Raw genomic sequence first — 25952 nt, forward strand, 5'->3', positions numbered from 1 at the left:
AAAATAAGACTCCACAAGGTACAGTGGCTTCCATGTCGATTTCTAATATGTGATGTCCACAGCGCCAGTGCTCCCAAGCCCCCAAACCGCATAGAAATGAAGGCGCCCACTCTGTGAAAGCTTGTTTTCAACGAGGAGGGGCATCAGCAAAGGAATCATGTCCGTTTATTAGCCACACTTTCCTATTTTATGTAATACCTCTGTTGGCCTTGGTTCGTGTCATTTCACATGTGATATGATTACATCCTAACTTCCTGGTGATTATTTTAATGCGTGCTATCGGTACAGCTGTGGGGTGACCTTGGGGGCTTATCCTGTGCAGTGGTGCTGAAGAGGTGATTACTGTTTAATGAGTAAGTCGAGGTTCTTTGTCCAATCAAGCGCTTGATGCTTGCTGGGGGCAACAAAACAACAAAAAAAACAAGTATCTAAAATGAACGTAACTTCAATAATCTCAGATGAACTGGTACTTTATACAGACCCTCCAGTTTACGAGTTTGCGCTAGCAAACAAACAAACCACTCATTTGCCATTTTCAAATGTACTGCTAAATGTTTGAAATGGCACCACAAAGATGCACGATTTGTTTTTAGCCATCGCCCTATCGTTCTGGTTGTAATGAAAGGACCGCACATGCCTGCAACAGAAACCTTTGAAGATGTTTAACTGACTTAAACATCTTGAGGCCAATTCAAAAACAATGTACACTGGGTAACCATGGCTTACCTTCTTTTACGCCTAGCGAGTGCTTGCTCACAAATGAAGTTACACAGACTGACTCACACCTAACTTACTCCTAGTTAGAGAAGGTTATGCTATTGTCAAAAGAATGTACATAGGGTAACTCTGATTTACCTTCCTTTAATCCTAGAAAGGGCTACATTATTCACAAACGAAGTTACACTAACTTACACCTGACTTACTCCCAGTTAGATAAGGTTATGATATTGTCAAACGAATTTACAAGGTGTAACTCTAACTTGCATCTGGCCTACTCCAACTAGGAGAGGGCTGTGCTATTCACAAAAGAAGTTATGCTGGGGCTAGCTGACTTACACCTGATTTACTCCCAGTAAGAGAAGGTTGCGCTTTTCACAAAGAAGTTACACTGGGTAACTCTTGACTTACTCTCAGTAAGAAGGGACTGTGCTATTCATAAAAGGCGTTACACTGACTAACTAACTTACACCTGGGAAGGTATTGTCAAATATAAGGGAAGATTATGATATTGTCAAAAGAATGTACGCGATGTAACTCTGACTTGCATCTGACCTACTCCAAGTAAGAGAGGGCTTTGTTATTCACAAAAGAAGTTACACCGGGTATTTTGTGACTAGAATAGGTCTCTCCAGGTATATGTCAAGTGCAAGTCAGAGTTACCCAGTGTAACTTCTCTTAGAATTGGCCACTTGGTCTCACTGCCCAATGTAGAATTATCTGAAAGGGACACTGTATTTGTTAGGTTGTGTATGGAATATACAGAAATATAGAGAAAATATCAAGAAACTAAGAGAAGTCAAAGCCTTACGGATATCCCATATTATTTAAATCCTCCCCGAGATCGATACAAACAGTTGACCAATCGCCTACTTTTCCTTCCCTGTGTATTATTTTGGAAAAATGATATGACATTTCGGGATGCTTTTCAGACGGGGGTTATATTGTGAATTCTGAGAAATACCATTTTTTTGCGCAACCCTATTTGTCTGTAGCATTGTTTAATAGTGTTCAGGGTCCGGAGTAAGCTTAAATATTACATCAATAACTATGGAAAGGCAATCTAAAGTAGAGACACGTGAATTTGTTTAGCTTGTTTGGTGCTCCTTTTTAACGAGGCAGTGATTAATTATTATAAAAAAACAAACCGGGTCGATGTAAACATTTTCTGACCGATGTATCCTTTTTTGAATGACTTTACAAATTACACATATGTCTGTATGCCTGATAACACAATGAAAAAAAATCAGTACAATTCATTCAAGTCCTTATGCATGCGTGGGGTCTGCGTGCTTGCTTGTCTCTGCTCGCCTCGTGTTTTCTCTTCTACAGTGATAACAGTTCTGCTATTGAACATGGCTGGGGTATCCCACATGTTACAATGAATGGCCGGATTACTTACTAACTGGCAATCCTCATTAAATGTCCTATGATATATCGGGGGACTGTGACGAGGAAGATGGGGGACACCATCCTGAAAATGTTTCACATCTACTTGTTGTGCTCTTTCAAGCCTACGATTGGTCTTAAATTCCTCGAGGTTCTTTCACTAGGAGCAAGACCAACTGGAATCCCCTGCCTTGTGTTCTTCTGGAGAGATCTATGGAATGGCCATTTCCTCTACATTTCCAGAACACCTCACGAGGGGGCCGGTCTCTTTCCAGGGTCCTTCATGTATTTGACTCATTATTGTTTGTAGGGGTTGGGAGGGAGCTGGGCAAATTCTCTGTGATATTCTAGATAAACAAAGTCTAAGACCCATTGGTCTGTGGGAGGCCCTGGCCAAACACCATAGTACCAGTGTCGTTGAAGCAGAGAAGCTTTCTCAGCCACATCAAACTTCAAATAATGGAGCCAGAGCTGCCTCCTGGCATCGTCTGTGGATCTGGCAGCCAAAGTGGAGGATTTCAGGGAGTTATAGCAGGACATTTAAATAGGAGCTGCACCTGCGTCTCCATGATCTGCAGGCCGTCAGGACGGTCACTGCCATCTTCCTCTCTGATCCAACAACTCCCAGAGCAGGCTTTGTGTTTATATGTATAAAAAGGCTCAAATTGAAAGGTTTTTGGGGGCAAATGCACCATTCATGATGAACTATATTTCATTGACTCGGTCTGAGGGATAATCCTAATCAGAGTATGCAGTCGTTTTCCCAGACAGGTGAGGCAGCAGTGAGTCCACTTAGAGAGTGGACAGGCAGTCGTCCTCAAACCCCAATAACGGAGACAGCTTTGTCATAAAACATGGAAGCCCTTGTTTGTCAAGGTCTTTTAATTCCTTTGAGAGTACATCTTTGATTTTGGGTAGGGGAGGTATAGTAGTTGAAAATGGATCTTTTATTAGCTGTCTAATTTTTGCATCGATGGATGTGCAGGGTAATAGATTGGGTCAGAAATATACAAATGTTTTCATACACAGGCCATAAGGGCCACCAAAATTCTCTGGAAATGTATTCACCCCCATAATCTAAGGCATCATCATCCTGGGGTTCATCACTTGTGGGGTGGGAAATTGCGGCTTGCCACCTCATAGGGTTTCGGGCATTTAGCAGGCGGTTCTCCTCCAGGATTTCCAATGCACCACAGGAATAGGAGCAGGAGTGGAAGAGAAATGGGTGCTGGAGCTGGACCAGGAATTCTTTGTTTTATGCTTCCTCTTTCTGACTGTGGTTGTGCCAGATGCCCTAGATCTGCTTCTCGTCAGTGACAGAGGACTTTCATTTATTATTACTGGAAATAGATGCAGCCGGTGCAGATCATGGATTCACTTACTTATCTCCAAGGACACCTGTTATGATTGCTGACATTCTGCAGCTCTGCCCAGCACTTCCTCTTGGGTCTGGGCTCTGATCGCCACAGTCCAGCCATGCACTTCCTCTTGGGGCTGGGCTCTGATCACCCTCTCAGTGCATGATCGCTCACACTCCACAGTCCAGCCATGCACTTCCTCTTGGGGCTGGGCTCTGATCGCCCTCTCAGTGCACGATCGCTCACATTCCACAGTCCAGCCGTGCACTTCCTCTTGTGGCTGGGCTCTGATCGCCCTCTCAGTGCACGATCGCTCACACTCCACAGTCCAGCAGTGCACTTCCTCTTGGGGCCGGGCTCTGATCGCCCTCTCAGTGCACGATCGCTCACACTCCACAGTCCAGCCGTGCACTTCCTCTTGGGGCCGGGCTCTGATCGCCCTCTCAGTGCACGATCGCTCACACTCCACAGTCCAGCCGTGCACTTCCTCTTGGGGCCGGGCTCTGATCGCCCTCTCAGTGCACGATCGCTCACACTCCACAGTCCAGCCGTGCACTTCCTCTTGGGGCCGGGCTCTGATCGCCCTCTCAGTGCACGATCGCTCACACTCCACAGTCCAGCCGTGCACTTCCTCTTGGGGCCGGGCTCTGATCGCCCTCTCAGTGCACGATCGCTCACACTCCACAGTCCAGCCGCGCACTTCTTCTTGGGGCCGGGCTCTGATCGCCCTCTCAGTGCACGATCGGTCACACTCCACAGTCCAGCCGTGCACTTCCTCTTGGGAATCAAAATAAATGTTGAAATTAGGTAAAATGAAGAGTTTCAGCTCATATGATATTTGGTCCATATATGCCTGTGCAATTCGAATGTCATAGCCACGGTAATGCATGCTCTTCCATATTACACCAGTCATTTCTCCAACACTGGCAGTGCTGATGGGTAAAGCAATAACTGGTAAATTGTTTTGATCATGGGGAGGAATTTGCCCAACGTTTGCCAGGTGCAAACATCATATGCCCAGGTATGCACCCCATTTTCCAGTTCTTGCCATCTCATTATGGCCAGGTGCTAAGCAAATTGTCACGTGAGCTCTCTTAGTAAGTGGCAGGTAGCACAAACTCTGTACTCCAAATAGGGCGAGTAACTGAGCAGAATATGGCAACACTTGGCAGATGTGTGAGTACCATGACATACGACCCTTAGGCTATAGCCCTACATGTTCAGGTGCTGCTGTTATATACCAAGCACAGCCTCAAATGCACCAACAATGCAATGATATGCCTGGAGGTGCCACCATGTGTAAGGTATAGCGCCACTTGCCCAGGCGATGCCATCATAACCCAGGTGCAGCCTAAAATGTGCCAATAATGTCATCATGTGTATGATACAGCCACCGTAAGGTATAGCTAACTATACATGCTTATGTGCACCCATAACATGTCAAATACATCTTCAAATGATCCAACAGCTCCGTTATCTGACTGGCAGAGGTATGATGATGATTTGTGCGCACTGAGGCCTGAGGGCGGGTAGCACATTATAAGAAATCAAATAAATAAATAAAATAAGTAAGATATAGCCTAGCTGGTGCTACTATCCTATGCCAAGTGCACCCCCAATCTTCCCAATAATGGGACCACATCTACATTTCTGTCCTGCCTGCCCAGGTGCTGACATCGTATGCCAAGTGCACACTCAAATGCCGTGGGCTGGCCACCTTCCATGGTATCAGCCTTCTTATCACTGTGTGTGCCATCAGCATCCCTGAGATAGAAATAAGTGGAGATAAGGGTGTTCAAGCAGGGTGGTTTTGTTTTGACATAATGGACTAAGAGTTGATTATGTGTTTCATGTATGGCATCAAAGACTATAGAGACTCAAGTATGTTTTGTTGTGTTTTTAGAAACCCCAGTAGTCCACCGTTTCATTAAAAAGGTACAGGGCCCTTACTTTTTGTTATGAAAGCCATTCTTTTCTGTGATATTTGGAATAACTTGTAGTAGCCTCAAACCTGGGCCAGCCTTCACTTTGCAAATTCACATTTTTCGAGGTTTATACGTTGAAAGTCATTAAAATGAGTGACAATAACAGCCGTTACTACAGCAGGGAGAATAGGGCAGTAAATCTCATATAAGTCTGGGGGTATTATTAGTCTATTTTCATACACCAATCTAAAAGTGGTTCCACAATGCTCCACTTGATTGATTTTTTATAAACACTTTTTAGTGATTGTTTCCAAACGTAACCATATATTTGTAGTCCTGAAGGTGTCTGTAACCTTTGGCTCTATAGATGTTGCGAACTATGACTCCTACCAGCCTTTGTCTGAGTACTCCATGACATGGCATTATGAACACTGTAGTCCAGGACCCCTGAAGTGCATTGCAGATCCCTGCAAAGTGTCTGCAGACCACGACATGTGAATTGGCTGATCTCTAGTAGGTGCCACACAATGTATGTTAGTCTAGGGGTAGCGCACTTAAAATCCTTCGAATCCCTGCTTGGGTGGTAGTATTACTGGAAAGGGTGTAACCGTGTCCCTCTGGAGTGGTTGTGTTCTAATAGTGACTGCTAGGGGTGAATGGTGTTTTCAAAGCCTGGCTGCTTATGGTCCGATATAAGAAGGTTGCCTTTACAAGTTGACAGTTTAAAGTAATCCGAAGCAAATGTATTACAAATATAGGGAAGTCCAAGGCAGAGTCAATGGTGGATTTGTGAGGAGGCCTTTTTCAAAACCTTTAATCAGTTCTGCTCCGATGGAAAAATAATTAATTTTGTTTTTAAAACATACATTTTCTAATAATTCGTTTTATCTATTAGTCCCTTTTTGATAAAAAATAATGATTGCATTCAATTGTAAGGGGCTGTAGGCAATTTAGTAGGCTAAATCCAGCCCACTTCTGCCTAATGCGTGTGTTCAAACATGCTACAACTTGTGCCAGAAAGTTGCTTTTGATAATAGTTCCCATATCCCTTCATGCGATTTCCCCTGCTTTTGGTTTTGACGCTTGTATTGTTCTTAATTTTTCTGCTAGCTGCTTAACAATACCCGGCGGGGGAGAGGGCTATATGCTGGCTTCACAGGTATGTTCCAAAACAGCATTCACAAGCTTAACCCTTTCTACTGTACCTACTATTTCCATTCCCCTGTTGGTGTTGATCCTGGTGTGCATTACGGAGACTGAGGGGTTACTGCCTGAGCAGCCAGGTTTTCTAAGCTCTGTGGAAGTCTGGTTGATTTCAGAAGGATTAGATTTGGGAAAGGAACTGATTCCAAAGTTGTGACGTTATGACAGAGAAGGCACATCCACCAGATCAAGATTCATTACAGTGGGGTGTGGTGAGAAGATGTTTGAAAGAGGATCAGAGGTTCATGGAGGGGGAACAGTGTCAGAGAGATTTGGATTGAGGTGGTTGAAGTCTCGGTGTGTCATGAATAGGGACTTGCATTTGATTCATGAAATGACTCGAAGTCAAGAAAGAGCGGTCAAGGGAGAAGAGATATTGGGCCTCATTCCGAGTACGGCGCTAACCAATGGCGCTATTAACGCCTTGGTTGACGCCGTACCCGGACCGGCAGCGCCTTGGTGGTTGGCGGAATTACCGCCCCATTCCAAGGTTGGCGGGGCGGTAATTCCCCAATCCCCATTTACCCTTCCCCATTCCCATTCTTGCCCCATAGGGCATAATGGGAGTGGGGAAGGCGTCAATTACGCCACCGTAAATTACGGTGGCGTAATTAACATCAAGGTCCCTTAGCGCCATGGTTTTTAACGCCTGCTAAAAGCAGGTGTTAAAACCACCATGGCGCTAAGGGAACTCGGAGTATGGCGGTAAGGGATTACCGCCACCGCTCTCGTTAGCGGTGGCCGCTATCCCTTACCGCCATACTCGGAATGAGGCCCATTGTCTGTGTTGCGGAAAACAAAGAAGATGGCTGGCGCCATACTGGACATGCTGTTTTTTATGGATCAGGAGAGTGAGTGGTAGAAATGTGTGACATACACATAGGTAGATTTCTCTCATAAATTGCCATTTTATTAAATAAAAAGAGGTGGGACAAATGCCTATATTTCCCTAGCCTAACAGGGATCTCCCCGATTAACAAACTAAGGCCAAAGAAAAATTAGCAAAAAGTATCTGACCCTCACTCTTATACATACAACAAAATTATACAGGAATTGTATGGCTGCTTTAAACTCCTCAAAAATAACATACATTCAAACTCAAAGTTATAACCATTAATCCGTGTGACCAGGGTTGAATTCCCTTCCCCTGGATCAATTCAGGATTCTCTGGGACAAAGTTCAATTTCAAGAAAGTTCTGTTCAACAACAAGATTCCACTCAATGTAGGATACAAATTCTTTTCCATTAAATATATCCTTTTACTTGGCAAAGTCACTATCTCGCCTTCCAAAGGTTTATTCACACTTCAAAGCAATTGTTAATGGTTCCACAACCTTTTGTTTAGCAAACCAAAAGTCCTTTTCTCCAAACATAGATTCAGAAATAAGCTACTGTTCTTTTCTTCAAAGGCTTAGCACTTGTTAGCATAGCATACCTCTTCTTTATTAATAACCCTTTAGTCAGGATGATTCAATCTTAAAGAAAGACTTTTGTCAGGATAGTTAATGCAAAAAAGAAACACTTTCATTTAACCAACAGTTTATCAAAGCAAGGTAATGGAATTGACACTTCTTTTCCACTACAACCTTTTTACCAAAACCACAGTACTTCAAATCATCTTCTTCTTCCTGGTGCACTCGCCTGCCAGGACTAACTACAATTGGTCCCTTTTCTGGTTTACTCGCCTGCCAGGATAAAAGGCCTACTACTACAATTTTTACTCTGTGGTAAAGTTTGTTCCAAACTCTTCACCCAGGAATAATGAATGGGGCGATTTGAAACAACAACTGCTTCTCTGGTTAGTCTTTTGAGTTCTAACACAAATGGCTTACATCTTCTTTGAAAGAAAAGGGGGGAACACCTTAGCGCACCTACCAATAATATGAACGTACTAAAAAAACAACAGGGTTAGGAGATCTGGGCATCAAGAGTGTATCAAGAACACCAAGTGTACAGGAAACTGGATCGCATCCATCGATTGAAAAAAATACAAACATCTTTATTCCATACTATAAAATGCTAAGAAAGACAAAAAACATAGCAATTAGTCCTATTAGTCTTGAAAGGATATTCTATATGATTCACTCATCTAAAACCGGAGGGAAATCAAAAATGAAACCATAATTACCTCCGGTGGATAGTGGGGTAGTTCTCATGGGTAGGTCACAGGAAAATACATACATGTCATTTTTCTGTGATCATATTATTATAGTGTGGTAGACGTCAAGTGTTTGCAAGAGACACAAGTTTCCAGAGTACACTAAATGGTTTTCTACTAGAGATTCCCTGTATTACAAGTGACCTAAATAGACAGCTCATGCAGAATGTTTGTCATTTGTTGGACTTTGAACAGAAACATGTCAAGCGACAGCCTCTGCTTAATGCAAAGACTTGTATCTTGGGTCACTTAACTGTTAGTAACTTCCCAGTGCAGTGAGATTGCTTTCAACTTCGGGAAAGGCTGGTATTAAGGTTATTATGGGGAGTAACTTGGCTTGGGCAATGGTTGTTCTCTGCATCAATGATTTATACACTTTAACTTATTTGTGAAAGTTATGCCTTGCTAAAGTAAAGAATAGAATACAGTCTTTCTTTAGAAATCACAATTAGGCACACACAACCACTCTTTCATGTAATTTTCAGAGTTTAAAGATTGTAAAGCTCAGTATTGAATTGGAGTCCCTTGTAACATGAAGGATAGAGTTCAATCCGCCTTTGGGAATCACAATTAGGCACATGTGACCACTCTTTCAAATAGTAACAGTCTTACGATGGTGAACAAGGGATGTAAGCAGTAGTCTTTTCCGACGCAAGTAAATTTCCTTTTCATTTACATGCGAGTGCTACATTTTCCATTATTCAGGTATTTCAGATTTAATTAACAACCTCTACTCGCTTTACTCAGATCCAAGTGAACAGGGAACCGGACACTGTTGCTGGCATTGCTCGTGCAAGGTATTAGAACGCTGAGTTTCACTCACCGGCTTCTTCAACACTTGCTCTGTGGGTCGGAATGCTTCTGCGACCTTCACAACGACTTCTGCTGCTTCTGGCTGCTTAAGGACCCACACCCTTCCACTGCAAAGGTGTCTCTGGTCCAGCCACACGTTTCTGGAGCTGCTCTCGCTCCTGAGACCCATGTCTTGGTAACTCGCCCCGGTCTCCAGCACATTCAGTACGCAACAACCGCAGCAATCAGGCTCACATGGAGAAAAATATCTCTTCTGCGTGCCTTCGGTGCGCATCCTCTGCACTTCAGAGCTTGGGGGAACAGGACCCTCTCAGAACACGCAGGTCAAATCTGCTGTCTCCGTGTTCCGATGTCCTTCTTGTTCTCCCACTTCTGCTTGGTTTGCCAGCCTTGTGCCTTCTTGTTTCTGCTACTACTGTTACAACTTGAATTCCATTCCAGTCACAGTTCCAGCTCTCTCCTCACCTTCCTATTGCCGCACCTGAGGGCTCCTTTTATTCCTTCCAGGTTCCTTAAGGTGTGGGTTGTTAGGCTCAATTGCCTGACTCATGCAACTGCATGTCTCTTCAGCCCTTTTCTTCGTCCCAGTACTTCTTTGATTCTTGGACTTGTAGTCCCTTTTTGTAAAGTTGTTTCTTTTGACTCCTACAGTTTGGCAAACAGCCATCAAAAGTGCAGGATTATGGGGTTTTCCCAGTCTTCCTGGTCTGTTCCCCCCCCCCATGTGATCCTCCCGCATCACACTGCCCCCAGGGACAGGATCAGGAAGTGTCTGCCTTTACCTGCCACATGAGAAGGGTCCCTGACAAGGTTTCTGGGAGGAATCATCATTGACTCATCAAACAATATGTGTAATAGCCTTTCGTGGAGAATTGCACCCGGTTTGTCTGCATTTCCCTTTTCTTTGGCTTTAGCAATGTTGGTTCCAATATTCCCCTATTTGTAAGTCCTCATTAGGAGAATTATGTCCAATTTGCCTTTTTATCACTTGTCTTTGGCTTTGGCAATGTGGGTTATAATATTCCCCTATTCGGAATCCCTCAGTAGGAGAGTTACACCCGTTTTGCCTTACTTCCAGTGTTCAGTATTCAAAAGAATCATTGTTACCAAGCGGTCTCCCTCGGAGTGCCCCAGGGTCACCTGTTTCAGGTAAACTCACCGGTATGCTGTGGCGTCTTCTTCTAAATTGCCAGTAGGGGGTCTTCATCTGCTTTGCTCTATGGGTCCTCCACCTCGTCTGACAGCTCCGGTCAGTCTGCCACTACTCATGCTGAATTTCAGTGGAGCTTTCACTGCTATGTGAACTCTACATTGAAAACCCAATGCGGGGGCAGTTCCTGGGGAGTAGAAAGCTTCTCTCTCTCATGGGATAACTGTCTCCAATACTGCTTCCCACTGTATGGACTTAACCAAGGAGTCCTGACCTTTGCCACGTCTTCTAAACAGCGTTCTGATGCCGACACAACGGCAACTTCACCTTCTGCTTCTCCCTGCTGCTTCTTCCTCGCCTGCACCTGAAAGGCCTTTACATGTTTAAAGAACCCGCTCCGGTGTTGGTCATTACAACAACTAGACTGCTCACAGACTGGCGCACAGACCTAAACTCACAAAACTGTACTACTGTTAAAAGACACCAGGCTACACAGCCCGTACAGTACTCTGCTACTCTCAAGCTAGGTCCATACTTTAAACAATAAATAAATACATATGAAATGAGGAAGAAGGACTAGCATGAGTAGGAGGGAAAATGAATAGGAGGCAGGACTAAGATGAGGAAGTGGAACTAGGATGAGGAAGAAGGACTACGAAGAGGAAGATAATTTAAGACAAGAAGTGGTGCTTGACTAGCATAGGAAGAGGTATTATGATAGCAAGAGGTATCAGAAAGAGGGAGAAGGACTAGCAAGAGTATGTGGAAGAGGTGCTACAAAGAAGTGGGACAATGAACAGGGAGTAGGACAAGGAAGCAGGAAGCAGGACCATCACAAATATGAGGATTGGAATGAGGAACAATGACTAGGGCGAAAACGGGGGAGAGGGAGTAGGAAGAGTAAGAAGGACTGAGATGAGGAAGAGGATGGGGAAAAGGGGCTCGGATGCATAAGAAAAAGAAGTAGTAGAGTACTCGGACTAGGAAGAGGATAGGGCCCTAGGAAGAAATGAAGGACTAGGAAGAGAGACAATGGGAGGAAAAAGTACTAGGACATGGAGGAGGGACTAGGAAGAGGAAACAGGACTAGGACGAGGAGGGGAGGTGGGACTAGGGAGAGAATGAAGGAGTCGGACTAGGATGAGGAAGAACTAGGATGATGAAGAGGAAGCAGGACTAGGATGATGGAAAGGAAGAGGGACTAGGCCTCACAAATATTGAATGCATTGTGGAAGAGGGACTAGGCTGAAGATGAGGACAAGTTAGGAGCACAAAGGCTAGAGAGAAGAGGACAAGATGGTAAGAGTAGGGCGACTGTGATGAATGGGGACAAGGAAGAGCAACAAGTAAGGGTAAGAGAATTATGGTCTATGAAGAGTTAAAGGAATGGGAACTAGGAAAAGTGAGAGGGACAGGAAAGAAGGATTAGGATGAAGAAGAGGATGAGAGACGAAGAAGAAGCAGGCCTAAAACAAGGAAGGGAAATTAGGCTGAGGAACAGGAAGAGGGACTAGAACAAGGATCCAGGCCCAAGAAGCACTATGAAGAGGAAAAGGTGTTAAACTGGAAATCATATTGTGCCTCCTTCTAATATATATTGGCCTAAGCCTAGTCGCTCTGCGAAGAAAACCACGTTGCAAAATTCCGATTTTAGATCGACTTCGCTGCCATTTTAGGATCATCTGCCATTTTGATTTCTGTACATATGTGATTCTGTGTTCTAAAATGGTGGACTGAGTTTCCAACTTGTAACCCAGCCTTCCCGACCTTTTGCCTAGTTAATGGTTAGACTGTCCGAGGGCCGAATGTTTGAACTAGGTAATGAGACCCTGTCCCAAGCATGACTTGTGGTCTAAGGATTGTCTGCATTAACAAGCCTCATCCGCGAACATACATCGAGGACAATACTATGCAAATATCAAGCGTGGATACTGGCAGAACTGCATTGTGAAGGGATTGCTTACTGCTAAACACAGGAATAAACGTTACCATTGTAACTTGTTCGAAATACAAACCGAAGTAATCCATGTGCATATTGTTGTATGAGCCATAAGTGAACTCGGCACGAACTCGAGACCACAGATTATTAACTTGTAGAGGGGCTGGACATTATTACTGAATTATATAAAAATGCGAATGTCTAGATGTCCAGTACCTCTCACTCTGATGGGCTAGTACTCATTGTGATGTATTGAGAGCCAGATGGCTATCTGTATTTCTGTTTCTTTGTAACTGTACAGTAGATTAAATATCTGTGAATCTTTATAGCCCGTGTTTGGTGTATTTCCTTTTTTGGTACTCAGCCTCGATATTTCCTTGCTTTTACAGATGGCGCCCGAATAGGAACCCTCAAGATTAATGCCATCTCGTTGAAGGTTGACGCGACTTTCGGACCGGGATCGGACAGTGAAAAAGGGGGCCCCTTCTTGGATGAGATGCAATACCTCAACAGTACTGCACGATCTGATCCCTGGATGGTGAGCATGTGGTCCGAGGCGGCATCTTGACGAGGGTGCATATATCGAGGTGGGCAGTTTTGTCGAAATCACCAACCACGAGGGTCCTTAGTTGTCCTTTGAAATCCGATCAGACCTCCTTTAGTTCTTTGATCAGGTGAGTCGTGACCCGATTCTTAAGTATCCTGATAATTTGTTTTGGCGCATTGTTCTCGCGAGTACAATTATTTACCAGGTAACACCAGGAATCTGATATGTCTGAGAAATTGTCTGCCTGCTTCAGGGCGTTATTCCGCAAGGACAGACAATCTTTGGAATTTGGCCGTCCGGCGCCACAGGAGGGGTCACCGGCGTGTACTATGTACTGTAAGCACGGCATTGGTAATATAGTGTTTGATGATATTTGGCACAGACAAACTAGACATGCTTCTGAACTTCAGTGGCCAACCAATGGTAGTTTTGAGATTCCTCGTCTCGACTATTTAGAGTCTATATTGTTAAAGAAAAAAACGACACCTGCAGCATTTGATGTATTACAAAATTGGAAGAAAGAAGCTATGCAGCAACTTAAAAGTAGAAAAAAACATGCGGGCCGTCATATGTCCAACGCCGAAAAGGCGTTGTTGTATGATCAAAGTAAACAGTCAGAGTCAGTTAGAAATATGGATAGGGCTTTTCAACTTGGTATTCAGAAAATGTATCCGTCTAAAGACTTTCATGTGTCTGACGAATTAATTGATAAGCTTCTAAATGAACGAAGGCCTGGTGCCACTGCGCCACCTCCGTATGTACCTATTCCTGTTGCTTTACCTCTTCCTGCTGTCGTTCCTCCTCCCGTAGTAATCCCTGTTCCTTCTATTGCTCCTCTTCCTCCGGTTATTGTTCCTCCTCCTATCATTGCTCCTCCACCTGCACCTCCGCCTTTGCCTACTGTTACGGGGCTGGTAGATTTGTCTTCTGCACCAGTGATAGCACCTTTGTTACCAATTGTACAAGATTTGTCTACTCTTCCTCTTCCGAGTGATTCTGTCCCACTTATAGTTGATAAGGGAGCAGAATCAAAGATTGTAACTCGCAACAGTGTCTAAAGAGAGAAAGCGTGATCTGACTGCTTGGGCTAGACAGAGCATGGAGAAGGGTGAACAATCTGATGTTTTTGCCATACTCTCTAATTTAGAATGTTTTCCTGAGAAAAATGTTTTTATCGAAGGACTGGGAATTCATTTAGCTGTATTGTGGAACAGACTGGATGATGTAGATCTCCCACAAGGGTTGAGGGATTTTAATGTTTTAGCATATTCAAGAGATACTGCAGAGAAAGTATATGAGCATGTCGAGAGGGTTTTTCAGTATATAAGGGAGTTAGAAAGGTTACGGAATGAAGAAACTGATGGTGATAGTTTGAGCGCTATTTTTGTACAGAAACAGTTCCTTCGTCTTTGTAAGTCGATAAGTGAGGAAACACAAATTTGCACAAGAGATGCGATTAGGTGGATTTCAGACATGTTGATATCTGCCGTAGAAGTATATGACACGTATAGTCAGTATATGCTAGAAATGCAGAGGAAAGTGATACAGGTTATGGTAGAATACCTGCAGGATGATTGTATAAAAAGAAAGATTTGTTGTCCCGCAGAATTATTGAATATTAATAAGAGAGCTTTTTCTTCTGACACTCCTTCAGCTGCTTTAGCGCTCGATTTAGCTCTGTTGCTCAGTAAGCGTTCGGAGTTTCCTATCTCTCAGTTGCCTATGAGAGAGGTTCCTCTGACATTTGTCCCAAAGGTTTAGTTTCCAGCTAATGCCGCAGCAGGTACTGCTGCTTACGATATTCCTACACATTATGTATCACAGTTTGTTCACGTACCGTTCTCAAGACAGGAAGTGAACGCTATTAGACAATCCATCCCAGATATTAGGAAGAATCCAACAGGGTTCTGTAAAGAGATAGAATCTATCTTGCAGTCGTCAGTATTTATTTTGAGTGATATAGATTTGTTATTTCCTGTGTTCCTACCCATTGATTTGTGGAAACAGATTAGGACTGTAGACGATGTAACAGGGTTAGGGGACACATGGGATAATATGGTTAGACAAGCTAGAGATAGGCCAGCTGGCGAGAGACCGCCACCGGTAATACTGACTTTGCCTGATAGAATAGTCACAAAACTAAAAGCCATAATCCCTGATAGAAGGATTATTTGGGACAAACTTACTGCTTGTGTCCAAGAAGAGTCTGAAGGTGCTACCGAATTCTTCAATCGGTTTGAACAAGTGTTTTCAGATTTCAGTGGACAAGATTTGAGCACAGAGTCTGGAAAATGACTATTTGTAGACAAATTTGTGCGTGGATTGTTGCCTGACATCCAGTCGCAAATTATGACTTCTGAGAGCGCTTGGCAGGCTAAGTCTCAGTCTGAAGTATTGCATATTGCTCAGTACTATGAAAACCGAGTCAATAATGAAAAAGAGAGAATCGAAAAGAGAAAGGGAGACCTAAAGACTAAAGTTCTATTGCACGAAATTGTTAGAGGCCCTAGAGGGGGTAATTCACAATTTAGGGGACAGTTTGCTCCACATGGTAATGTGCCGTGGGGTCCTGTACACACAAACCAATGTGCTTATTGCAGACAAGAGGGTCATTGGCCAGCACAATGCCCGATCCTCCAGCAAAGGTCGAATAACACATTTGGTACTATGGGTAGACGATCCAGAGGCCTCCCTGGGGCAGGTGGTCCCAGTAGAAGTCGGTTTTCTCAGAATTGACAACCTTTTTCACAGGACAATCAGTCACCGAGTGTGGATAATAGAAACATTTTTTATCATCCTTCTACTGTATATCTCTCTGAAGACCTTTCCTTTGACGATATATTGTTTCACTAGGATTGCCCGAAGCAGGGTTTGGAACCGACACCTATTCCCGTTAATCAGAAAGGTCCCTACGTTGAAATGATAGTGGGAAATAGGAAACACCTATTCTTGATAGATACAGGAGCACAGAAGTGTTCCATTGACCATTCATGGGTTCCAAACATTCCACTGTCAGGGAAAAGCAATGTTTCTGTAGGGTTTTCTGGTACACCAGTAGTTTGTCGGGTTTCTTCGCCGGTACCAATTACACTAGGTCCATTCACGGACCACTGTCCATTTCTTTCGACAACGAACTGTGGAGAGAATTTGGTGGGGTTGAATCTGTTGAAAGAATTAAATGCGATAATTCATTGTTCTTTGGATGGAGTACGTTTGACGATTTCACCACAGCAACTTTCTGTCTCTCAGTTCCTAACTATACCTTTGCCACCGGATTTAGTGACGTTCCGGAGTGTTTATGGGTTGATGACAATGATGTCGGTGTTTTACAAATTGAGCCAGTTAAAGTCATTTTGAAACAAGGAGTAAAGTTGCCACGTATTCCTCAGTATAAGATTTCGGTTGATTTGAGCCCGCGTTGAGGTGTACAGTTTCTGATTTTGTACACCGCGGGGTAATTGAAGAAAATGCAGGTAGCTTGTGCAATAGTCCGATTTTGCCCGTGTATAATAAAGGCGATAATGCAATTGCTTTTCGTTTCATCATTGATTTACGCGCTATCAATAAGATTGTTGCTCCACAATTTCCTATTGTGCCTAATGTAGCAATGATAATAACTATGATTCCAGCTTCTGCTACTTATTTTAGTGTTGTAGATCTTAAGAATGCTTTCTTTAGCATTCCTATACACGTCACCTTAGGGGGACGCTCGTTTACATTCACCCGTGCGCTACAAGGATACACGGAAAGTCCAAGCATTTATAGTAGGGCTTTGAAAGAGCAGCTTGACACACTCGAGTTGCTTACCACTTGTACATTACTTCAGTATGTAGACAATCTTCTTTTAGCTGCTGACTCAGAAAGTGCCTGTAAGGATGGCACTGTGTTGTTGCTTATTCACCTAGCAAAACATGGACATAAAGCTTCACTCAAAAAGTTTCAATATTGTTGACAGGAGGTCGCCTATTTAGGCTATCTCCTGTCTAAAGAGGGAAGAAGGTTGACGCCTGAACAGAATAAAATAATTTCTAGCATGTCTGTCCCAAATACACAGAAGGAAGTCAGAGCCTTGATAGGAATGGCTTCTTACTGTAGGCAGTGGATCCCGAACTTCTCACTAGTGATTAAACCAATGTTGGCTTTGACAAAGAAGGGCATTTCTTTGCCATTGCTGTGGAACTTGGAACACCAGAAAGCATTTGATCTGCTCAAGACTGCACTGTGTGCAGCACCGGTTTTGGGCACACCAAATTATGAAAAGGCCTTAGAGTTGTATGTGCATGAACGTGATGGATGTGCTTTGGTTGTATTAATGCAGGAACATGGAGGGAAGAATAGGCTGTGTGGTTACTTTTCTTCCGCCCTTGATCCTGTCGCATGCGCTTTGCCAAGATGTTTGAGAGCTGTCGCTGCTGCTGCTGTGTCTGTAAAACAGAGCGAGGGTATGGTCCTAGGCCATGCTTTAACCTTGTTGGTACCTCACTCTGTAGATGTTCTATTAAACAGAATACAAACGCACCACCTCAGCTCCGCACGATTAACGAGATATGAATTGATCTTGTTTGCACCGCATATTAAAATTCAGAGGTATTGTGTATTGAATCCAGCTGAACTGTTACCTTTCCCGCAAGATACTGTTTGTAGTGACGAAGTGTCACATGACTGCCTCTACACCACAGAGCAAGAGACTAAAGGCAGGATCGACCTGAAAGATATTCCTTTGAACGACCCACAAGGGGAGCTGTTTTGTGATGGCTCCTGTTTCAAACTTTCGGATGGTACATCCACGGCTGCATACGTCATCACCACACTAAGCACGATTGTGGAAACCAAAAGAATCACGCATAACTCCACGCAGGCCGCAGAGATTATTGCATTGACTCGAGCTTGTGAACTTTCCAAAGGGCTTAGAATAAACATATATACTGATAGTCAGTATGCTTTTGGGGTAGTTCACAACTTCGGTAGACTTTGGGCAGAACGAGGGTTCTTGACCTCGCATGGAACAAAGATCCAATATGGCTCCTTGATAGTACGGTTACTTTCAGCGCTTGCACTCCCCACTCATTTAGCGATCATGAAATGCACAGCGCATCAGAAAATCATAAATAATGTAGACCAGATAGCCAAACAAACTGCCACTGATCTCTATTCAGAAATGTATACTGCAAGGGAAGCCACAAATGTTTGTACTATAGATGAAGGTATTGAATCTGTAAAGAATATTCAAGCCGATGTTACATCAGAGGAAACTAAACAATGGGCTGAGGGTTTGGCAAGATTGGATGATGACGGGTGTTGAGTGGATAAGTTAAAGGGAAAATGGTTGCTGCCAGATGCGTACATTACAATGATGATCGCAATGGTTCATGGGCCCAAACACATCTGTGCAAGGAAGGTTTCCAAAATGTTACAAAATGTCTGGGTGAATGATAAAATCTTGAAATCAGCTGAACGTTTTGTCCAGAGTTGTATGATCTGTCTACAGCATAATATGGGAAAAGGCACATCGACACCGAGGGGTAGTATTGGTCCACCTTCTGTCCCCTTCGAAGTTATACACTTTGATTTCATTGAAATAGAGCTTTGTAATAACTTTAAATTTGCCCTAGTTGTTATTTGCGCCTTTAGTAAATGGGTTGAAGCCTTTCCTGTTAAAGATGCTACAGCAATGACTACGGCGAAAACCATGCTTACGGAATATTTACCTAGGTTTGGTTTGCCAAGGGTCATCTGGTCATACAATGGTCCACATTTTATCGCTGCTGTAATTCTGCAGCTATGCACGGGATTACAGATCGATAAACGGTTCCATTCGGCTAGGCATGCTCAAAGTGCTGGATTGGTAGAGAGACATAATGGAATTTTGAAAAACAAGCTCGCCAAGACGTGTGCCGGCACAAAATTGAAATGGCCGGACGCCTTACCGATTGTGTTACTGTCAATGAGAATAACCCCACAGACTAGGACTGGGCTCTCCCCTTTTGAAGTGGTTATGGGTAGGCCAGCTAACATTTGGAATTTGCCTAAGCCAAAGGCCCTGAGGGACATTGAACATATACTTCTTTCTGATTACTGTGACCCGTTAACTAAAAATCTGTATTTGATTCATCAACAGGTGCGAGAAGCCCTCCCTGTTAAATATGAGGGGCCAGGTCACAGTATCCGACATGGTAGCTGAGTGCTTGTAAAAGCATTCGAAAGAGCATCCTGTCTCACACCAGTTTGGAGGGGCCCACACCAGGTCCTATTGGCCACACAGACCGCTGTACGAGTGACTGGATGAAATCACTGGATGCACGCGTCGCATGTCAAGAGGATTCCCTTCCCTTTGCCACACGATACTGAAGATACAGAAAATCTTACCTGTCTTGCTCCCAACGATCACGCAGCGTTGAGCAGTACTGAGAGTGCTTCAGAGACACTCCCTGAGCCCGTGGGGTCTGGGGAAACAGCTGCTTCATCTCCACACTCTCCTACAGATCCTTTTTCACCACTGTTAGGTTCTGTTGCAAAACCACCACTTCCATCAGGAAGCAACAACATGTTGTTCGCAGATCACAACGTACCAGGAGTCATAAGATACAATCTGCGTCCACAGAGCTAGACTTATGCACGGTTCAGCTGTGCCAACAGGAAAACCATTGTAGGGCCTGTCTTTTGGCCCTGTCTTTTGCATACAGAGAAAAGCTGTTGGCTAGGGATAGGGAAGGACTAAGAAAACGCACAATCAGGAGATCGCCAGCAAATGAACTCCAGCATTTTTTGATTTGAAGAAACAATGCCTGTTATCGCTCTCACTCGTACGGAACAAAAAAGTGACTGTGTGGCCAATCGAAGCAATGGACAATCAAATGCATGGTCTCTTAAAACATATTGTTTACTTGTAATCATGTTAACTGGCTTCACAATAGTAATTGCTTTGGGATTTTGGTATTTAGAAGAAGTACATCCTCTTGAAGCTCTTTTGCCTACTGAAAATGTACCCATAGTATCTACACCTTTCGTGCAACTGCATACTCTATCTCCTAGAGACTCTCAACACAGACAGAGTTACCACAATAACACACTACTGCTTATCATGAATGCAACACATGCCATGTTTAACAGCTCTAATTGCTGGGTCTGCTATCATTTACCGCAACATGGAGACAAGGGGTAATCTCGGGGAACTCTGATGGAAGGAATTTGAACGAATTTGAGAAACGAGTAGCAAATAGAAGCAAGTTTAATGTTGCTTCCATTAGGCCTTCTGATAAACTGTCTCAACCTTTTCAATCTTTGACCTTCTTCAAGATGGCTCCTATAGGCAATAGGGATGCCAGGTCACCTTCCTACACTGTTAACCACAGCCCCGATTCAGTTTCTTTCTGCATACAGAGGAATGGTACTCAGTCAATGGGTGATTTCAAGGGTTGCACCAATGTTGCGAACTTGACCGGTGAGGACAGACCCCTGTATGTAGGCGAGCCTGCCTACTTCGTTTGCGGTAATGAAGCTTTCCCATGGCTATTAGATTGGATTGGCAGGGAACCTGTTATTTAGGGATTCTGTTACCAGGGATATTCATAGCAAGTACCACAGAAATCTCTAAGGCGCGTCCAAGGCGGGATGAGAATGGCGATACCTCACCACAAGTTCTGGGTGACGTAGCAAAATCTTTTGTACCTTTTTGGGGGCAAATATTAAACTATGAGGATATTAGGAGACTAGCGAGAGTACTGGAGAGAACCATCAACCGGACCACTGACATACTCTATAACATGACTCTAGAACAGAAAGTAATAAGGTTAGTGGCACTACAGAACCGGATGGCGTTAGACGTCATCCTGGTAGAGCGTGGTGGAGTATGCAAATTAGTGGGGTGCACTTGTTGCGTTTTCGTACCAGATTCCTCCCCAACTATCTTTAAGGCTATACAAAATCTGCATGTCATTAGTTCAGAAGTGCACATTCCAGAGGGAAATTGGGATCTTATCGCTTGGTTCTGGGACTTCTTACAATCTTGGGGATGGAAGCTACTTTCAGTCTTATTGATTATTCTGGGTATTCTGTTGTTCTGCTGTTGCTGTATACAATGTCTTCCTGCCATATGTTCAGTGTTAGGAGGATGTTGTGCACAGACTATGGGAACACTAGGACAAAAGGTACCCGCACCAGTGTCATGACCACGGGTATCCCTCTTAAAAAGATCTCCAAGGTTTCCTGGGTAGTTGCCTACAATTCCTGGTCCAAGAGTAGGGAGAGCTTAGTGGGTTAGCGGATCTAAAACCACTTCCTCATCTTCCAACATGGCGGTCTGAATATGCACCTTGAATTTCAGGCAGCAGTCTAGTTGCTGCAGCTCCTAGAGTATTTAAGCCCCTCCCTCTGTTTGTTCCACGCTTCGCGTCTGTTGTTATCAGCGACGCTTACCGCGGTCCGGATTCCTGTCAGAGATATTCTCCGATTTCCCTATTTGTTTCTGTCACAGTTCTTGCCCTCAGTCGTCAAAGTAATTTTCCCGGTCCTTTCACAGTGCCCAGCCCCTCCACTATCCTGTCCTTCCCCGGCTCCAGACGTGTGTGAGGTTTCTGAGAGAAAACTGTTCCAATTGTTTCTCGACTACCTCAGCGAAACACAAGTACCATGGTGTTGTGAGGAGTTTTATGGTTACGGTTTATGGCAGTTGTTACAGTAATTCGTCACTTGTTTTTACGAAGTGCTCACCTCACAACCGGCATGCGCTGTTACAATTCACGACGCCTCACTAAACGAACTAGTGTTCGAAAAAACCTGCATCCATGTGTCTGTAGGCGCATTGTTTGTTCTGGCAATTGTTGTATTAATGTGTACATTTTCTGCTTATCATTTCGGATGAAAAGAGGCATATAAGGTTGCTCCGTATTTCCTCTAGAATTCACTGTGGTGTTTACATTGCCTTGAGTTTAGAATTGGCCATAGGAGTTGTGGTCACGGAACTCTCCTTTATAGCAACCTCCTTATTCCTCTGTCAGTAAAATACTGTTTTTCCAGCCCTGTGCGCTATCGATCCCATCTTCAGAACCTGCGCCCCTGCATATGTTGCAGGATGGATAGTTCACCATACCATAAATTAAGGTAAGGGGGGTTGGAGTCACTTCGATTCAGAATCAGATTGAGATAGAATCACTATTCCTCTCAGTTATCAGGGAAAGCCCCCTTAAATAATTCCTGGTATTTTCTTTAGTTGTTTCTTAGACCCTTTGCGAACTTGAAGATAGTTTCAGCCAAAAGAGAGAGAGAAAGGGTAAAAACGCACTCTGAGAAAAGAGAAGAGGTCAGTTGGAGTGGTGTTCCCGCAGAGTCTAAGGTAAGCGTTACAACCAGAGAGAATGACCAATGAATTTGTGTTGATGGAAATTTCTGTCACAGACCTTATGGCCATTGATATCTCTGATGATTGTGATTCAGGGTGTATGGACATTGAGACGTGGAGTTACTCGTAAAGTGACCAAAAGTAGTTTAGCGCTTGGCTTAGGCCAAAAGGAGGGTTTGTTAAACAGGAAATCATATTGTGCATCCTTCTAATATATATTGGCCTAAGCTTAGTCGCTCTGCGAAAAAAAACGCGTTGCAAAATTCCGATTTTAGAACGACTTCGCCGCCATTTTAGGATCATCCGCCATTTTGATTTCTGTTCATGTGTGATTCTGTGTTCTAAAATGTTGGACTGTGTTTCAACTTGTAACAAAGCCTTCCCGACCTTTTGCCTAGTTAAGGTTAGACTGTCTGAGGGCTGAATGTTTGGACTAGGTAATGAGACCATGTCCCAAGCATGACTTGTGGTCTAAGGATTGTCTGCATTAACCAGCCTCATCCGCGAACATACATCGAGGACAATACTATGCAAATGTCGAGCGTGGACACTGGCAGAACTGCATTGTGAAGGGATATGTGCTAAGGCTTACTGCTAAACCCAGGAATACACTTTACCATTGTAACTTGTTCGAAATACAAACCGAAGTAATCCATGTGCATATAGTTGTATAAACCTTAAGTGAACTTGGCACAAACTCTGGACCACAGATTATTAACTTGTAGAGGGGCTGGACATTATTACTGAATTGTATAAAAATGCGAATGTCTAGATGTCCAGTACCTCTCACTCCTCACTCTGATGGGCTGGTACTCATTGTGATGTATTTAGAGCCAGATAGCTATCTGTATTTCTGTTTCTTTGTAACTGTACAGTAGATTAAAGATCTGTGAATCTTTATAGTCCGTGTTTGGTGTATTTCCTTTTGTGGTACTCAGCCTCGATATTTCCTTGCATTTACAAAGGGACTTTGAAGAGGAAGATGTACTAGGATGAGGAAAAGGGATTAGGATGGGCATAAATAAGTCAGACCTGATTGAAGTAAAGGGACTACGAAGAAGAAGAGGGAGGACTAGGACAAGGGAGCAGGACTAGGCAAGAAAGAGGATGAGGAAGAGGGGCTAGGACAAGAAAAGGAAAAAGGGATAGAGAAGAGGAAGAGAAACTTGGACTAGGATGAGGGGGAGGGATTAGGCTGAGTATGAGGAAGTGAGACTTGAAAGAGAAGAGGAACAAACATGAGGAAGAAGATAAGGGCCTAGGATGGGGAAGAATGAGTAAGAGGAAGATGAACTGGGACAAAGAAGAGGATGAGGGTCTAGAATAATAGAAAAGCACTAGGAAAAGAGATTAGAAAATGAGTAGAAAGAACAATTAGGACAAGGATGAGGCACTAGTGTGAGAAAGGCAGTAGGACAAGGAATGGGAAGAGGGAATAGGAAGATGAGGATAAGGAACTAGGATGAGGAAGAAGAAAATGGATTGGGCCGCAAAAATGCCCTAAATGCCGTATTGAAGAGGAATTAGGATGAGGATGCAATACAAGAATGAGGATGAGAGACGAGGAAGAAATAGATGGTCTAGGAAAAGTAAGAAGGACTTGGATAAATAAGAGGATGCGTGATGAGGAAGTGGATGAGGGATGAGGAAGACATGGGCATAGGACCAGAAGGTGGTACTTGGACAAGGAAGAAGACTAGGACCAGGAAGAGGGACTAGGTGAGAATGAGGAAAAGGGACAAGGACAAGGACAAATAAGAGGTATTAGGATGAACCAGAAGCATTTTATTCATTTATTTATTATCACATGCACTTTGTTTATATTAAACCTTGCACATACATACAATATTCAAATATAAAAAGAAGGCATATAATACATGTGGCATATAAACATTAAACACATATTTCATCAGTATCTAAATTAAAACCTAATACAACCTGTTACAAAACCAAAATTAAACTAAGAAGCCAGCCTTTAAAAATTACCTCACTGTAAAGCAAAAGAGCCCTGGTTAATGCCACTTGATTCCCTGACATTAAACAGGCCCTAAAATACTCTGTTATGTACAAAAGACCTAAGGTGGTCACCCCTGAATTGGTTTGCCCCTTAAGTGCTAAGGGCGTCTATGTTCATCCTGAATTTCCATAAGGAATCATTGTAGGCTCTGTGCACTCCAGCAGTTATCAGACACACAATGCAGAGCTGATGTAAAGTCTCTATAACACTACTCCCTTTGCAGAAACAACATCAGCGACCCTCTCTCTCTTGGTGCTGTTTCTGGCTTCTAAATGTTCTTGTGTAGGGAATAGATTCTGTCTGAAATACATAAAGCACTGATTTAAATGAATGGTCTTTCAGGAAACTTTATAATGTAAGAGCCACTTAGATAAGTAAGGGGAAGAGGAACTAGGACAAGGAAGATGGCCTAGGATGCAGAAGAGAAATTAGGTTGAAGAGGAAAAGAATTAGAAGCAGGAAGAAGAGGGACTAAGACAAAGAGGAAGAAAGACTAGTACGAGTAGGTCAAGAATCTAGGATGTGGAGGTGAGGAACTTGGATGAGCAGGCGACAGGGGGACTATGTCGGGGAAAAGGCAATAGGAAGAAGAAAAGTGACTAGGGTTAGGAAACAGGGCAAGGATGCAAAAGAGGAATAGGATGGGGAAAGGGACTACAGTGATGAAGAGGAAGAATGATATGGAAGAGGAATTAGGAAGAGGAACAGGACATGGATGATGAAGAAGGATGTGGAAGAGGGACTAGACATGTAAGGAGAAGACAAACTAGGATAAGTGACAAGAAGAGAAACTAGGACAAGAAAGAGTGACTAAGAAGAGTATGAAGAAGAGGGTCTATGAAGAGTACAAGGAAGAGGAATTAGGATGCATTTGAGGAAGAGGGACTAGGACAAGGAAGCACAACTATGGTAAGGAAGATGGAGTGGGATGTGAGAAGGAGCCTAGTTTGAGGAAAAGGTTTGAGAGGAAAATGGATGAGGAAGAGCAAAAGCAACTAGGACACATTTGAGGAAGAGTGACATGGATTAGAAAGCAGGACTGGGAATAGGAGCCAGGAAGAAAATGAAAAAGAAAGAATAGGACATAAAAAGAAAGAAGACAGACTCAGATGAGGAAGAGTAACCAGGACAAAACCTAGTAATTAATACAAGAAAGAGGGAATATGAAGACGGTTAGGAAGTAGGACTAGGATGAGGTAGAGGGACTAGTAAAAGATGAGAAAGGGAGACTATGAAAGTATGAGGAAGGGGAACTGGGGTGAGTATGATTAAGAGGAATTAGGACAAAAAAGTAGAATTGGGATGAGGTATAGGGGCTAGGGTGAGGAGAACGAATAACTAGCATGAGTATGAGGAAGCTAGACTACGTCAAGGTAGAGGCACTGGGAAAAATAAGATG

Source organism: Ambystoma mexicanum, chromosome 6q, assembly GCF_040938575.1.
Source record: "Ambystoma mexicanum isolate Mex_15411 chromosome 6q, UKY_AmexF1_1, whole genome shotgun sequence".
In the NCBI taxonomy this organism is placed as follows: Eukaryota; Metazoa; Chordata; class Amphibia; order Caudata; family Ambystomatidae; genus Ambystoma; species Ambystoma mexicanum.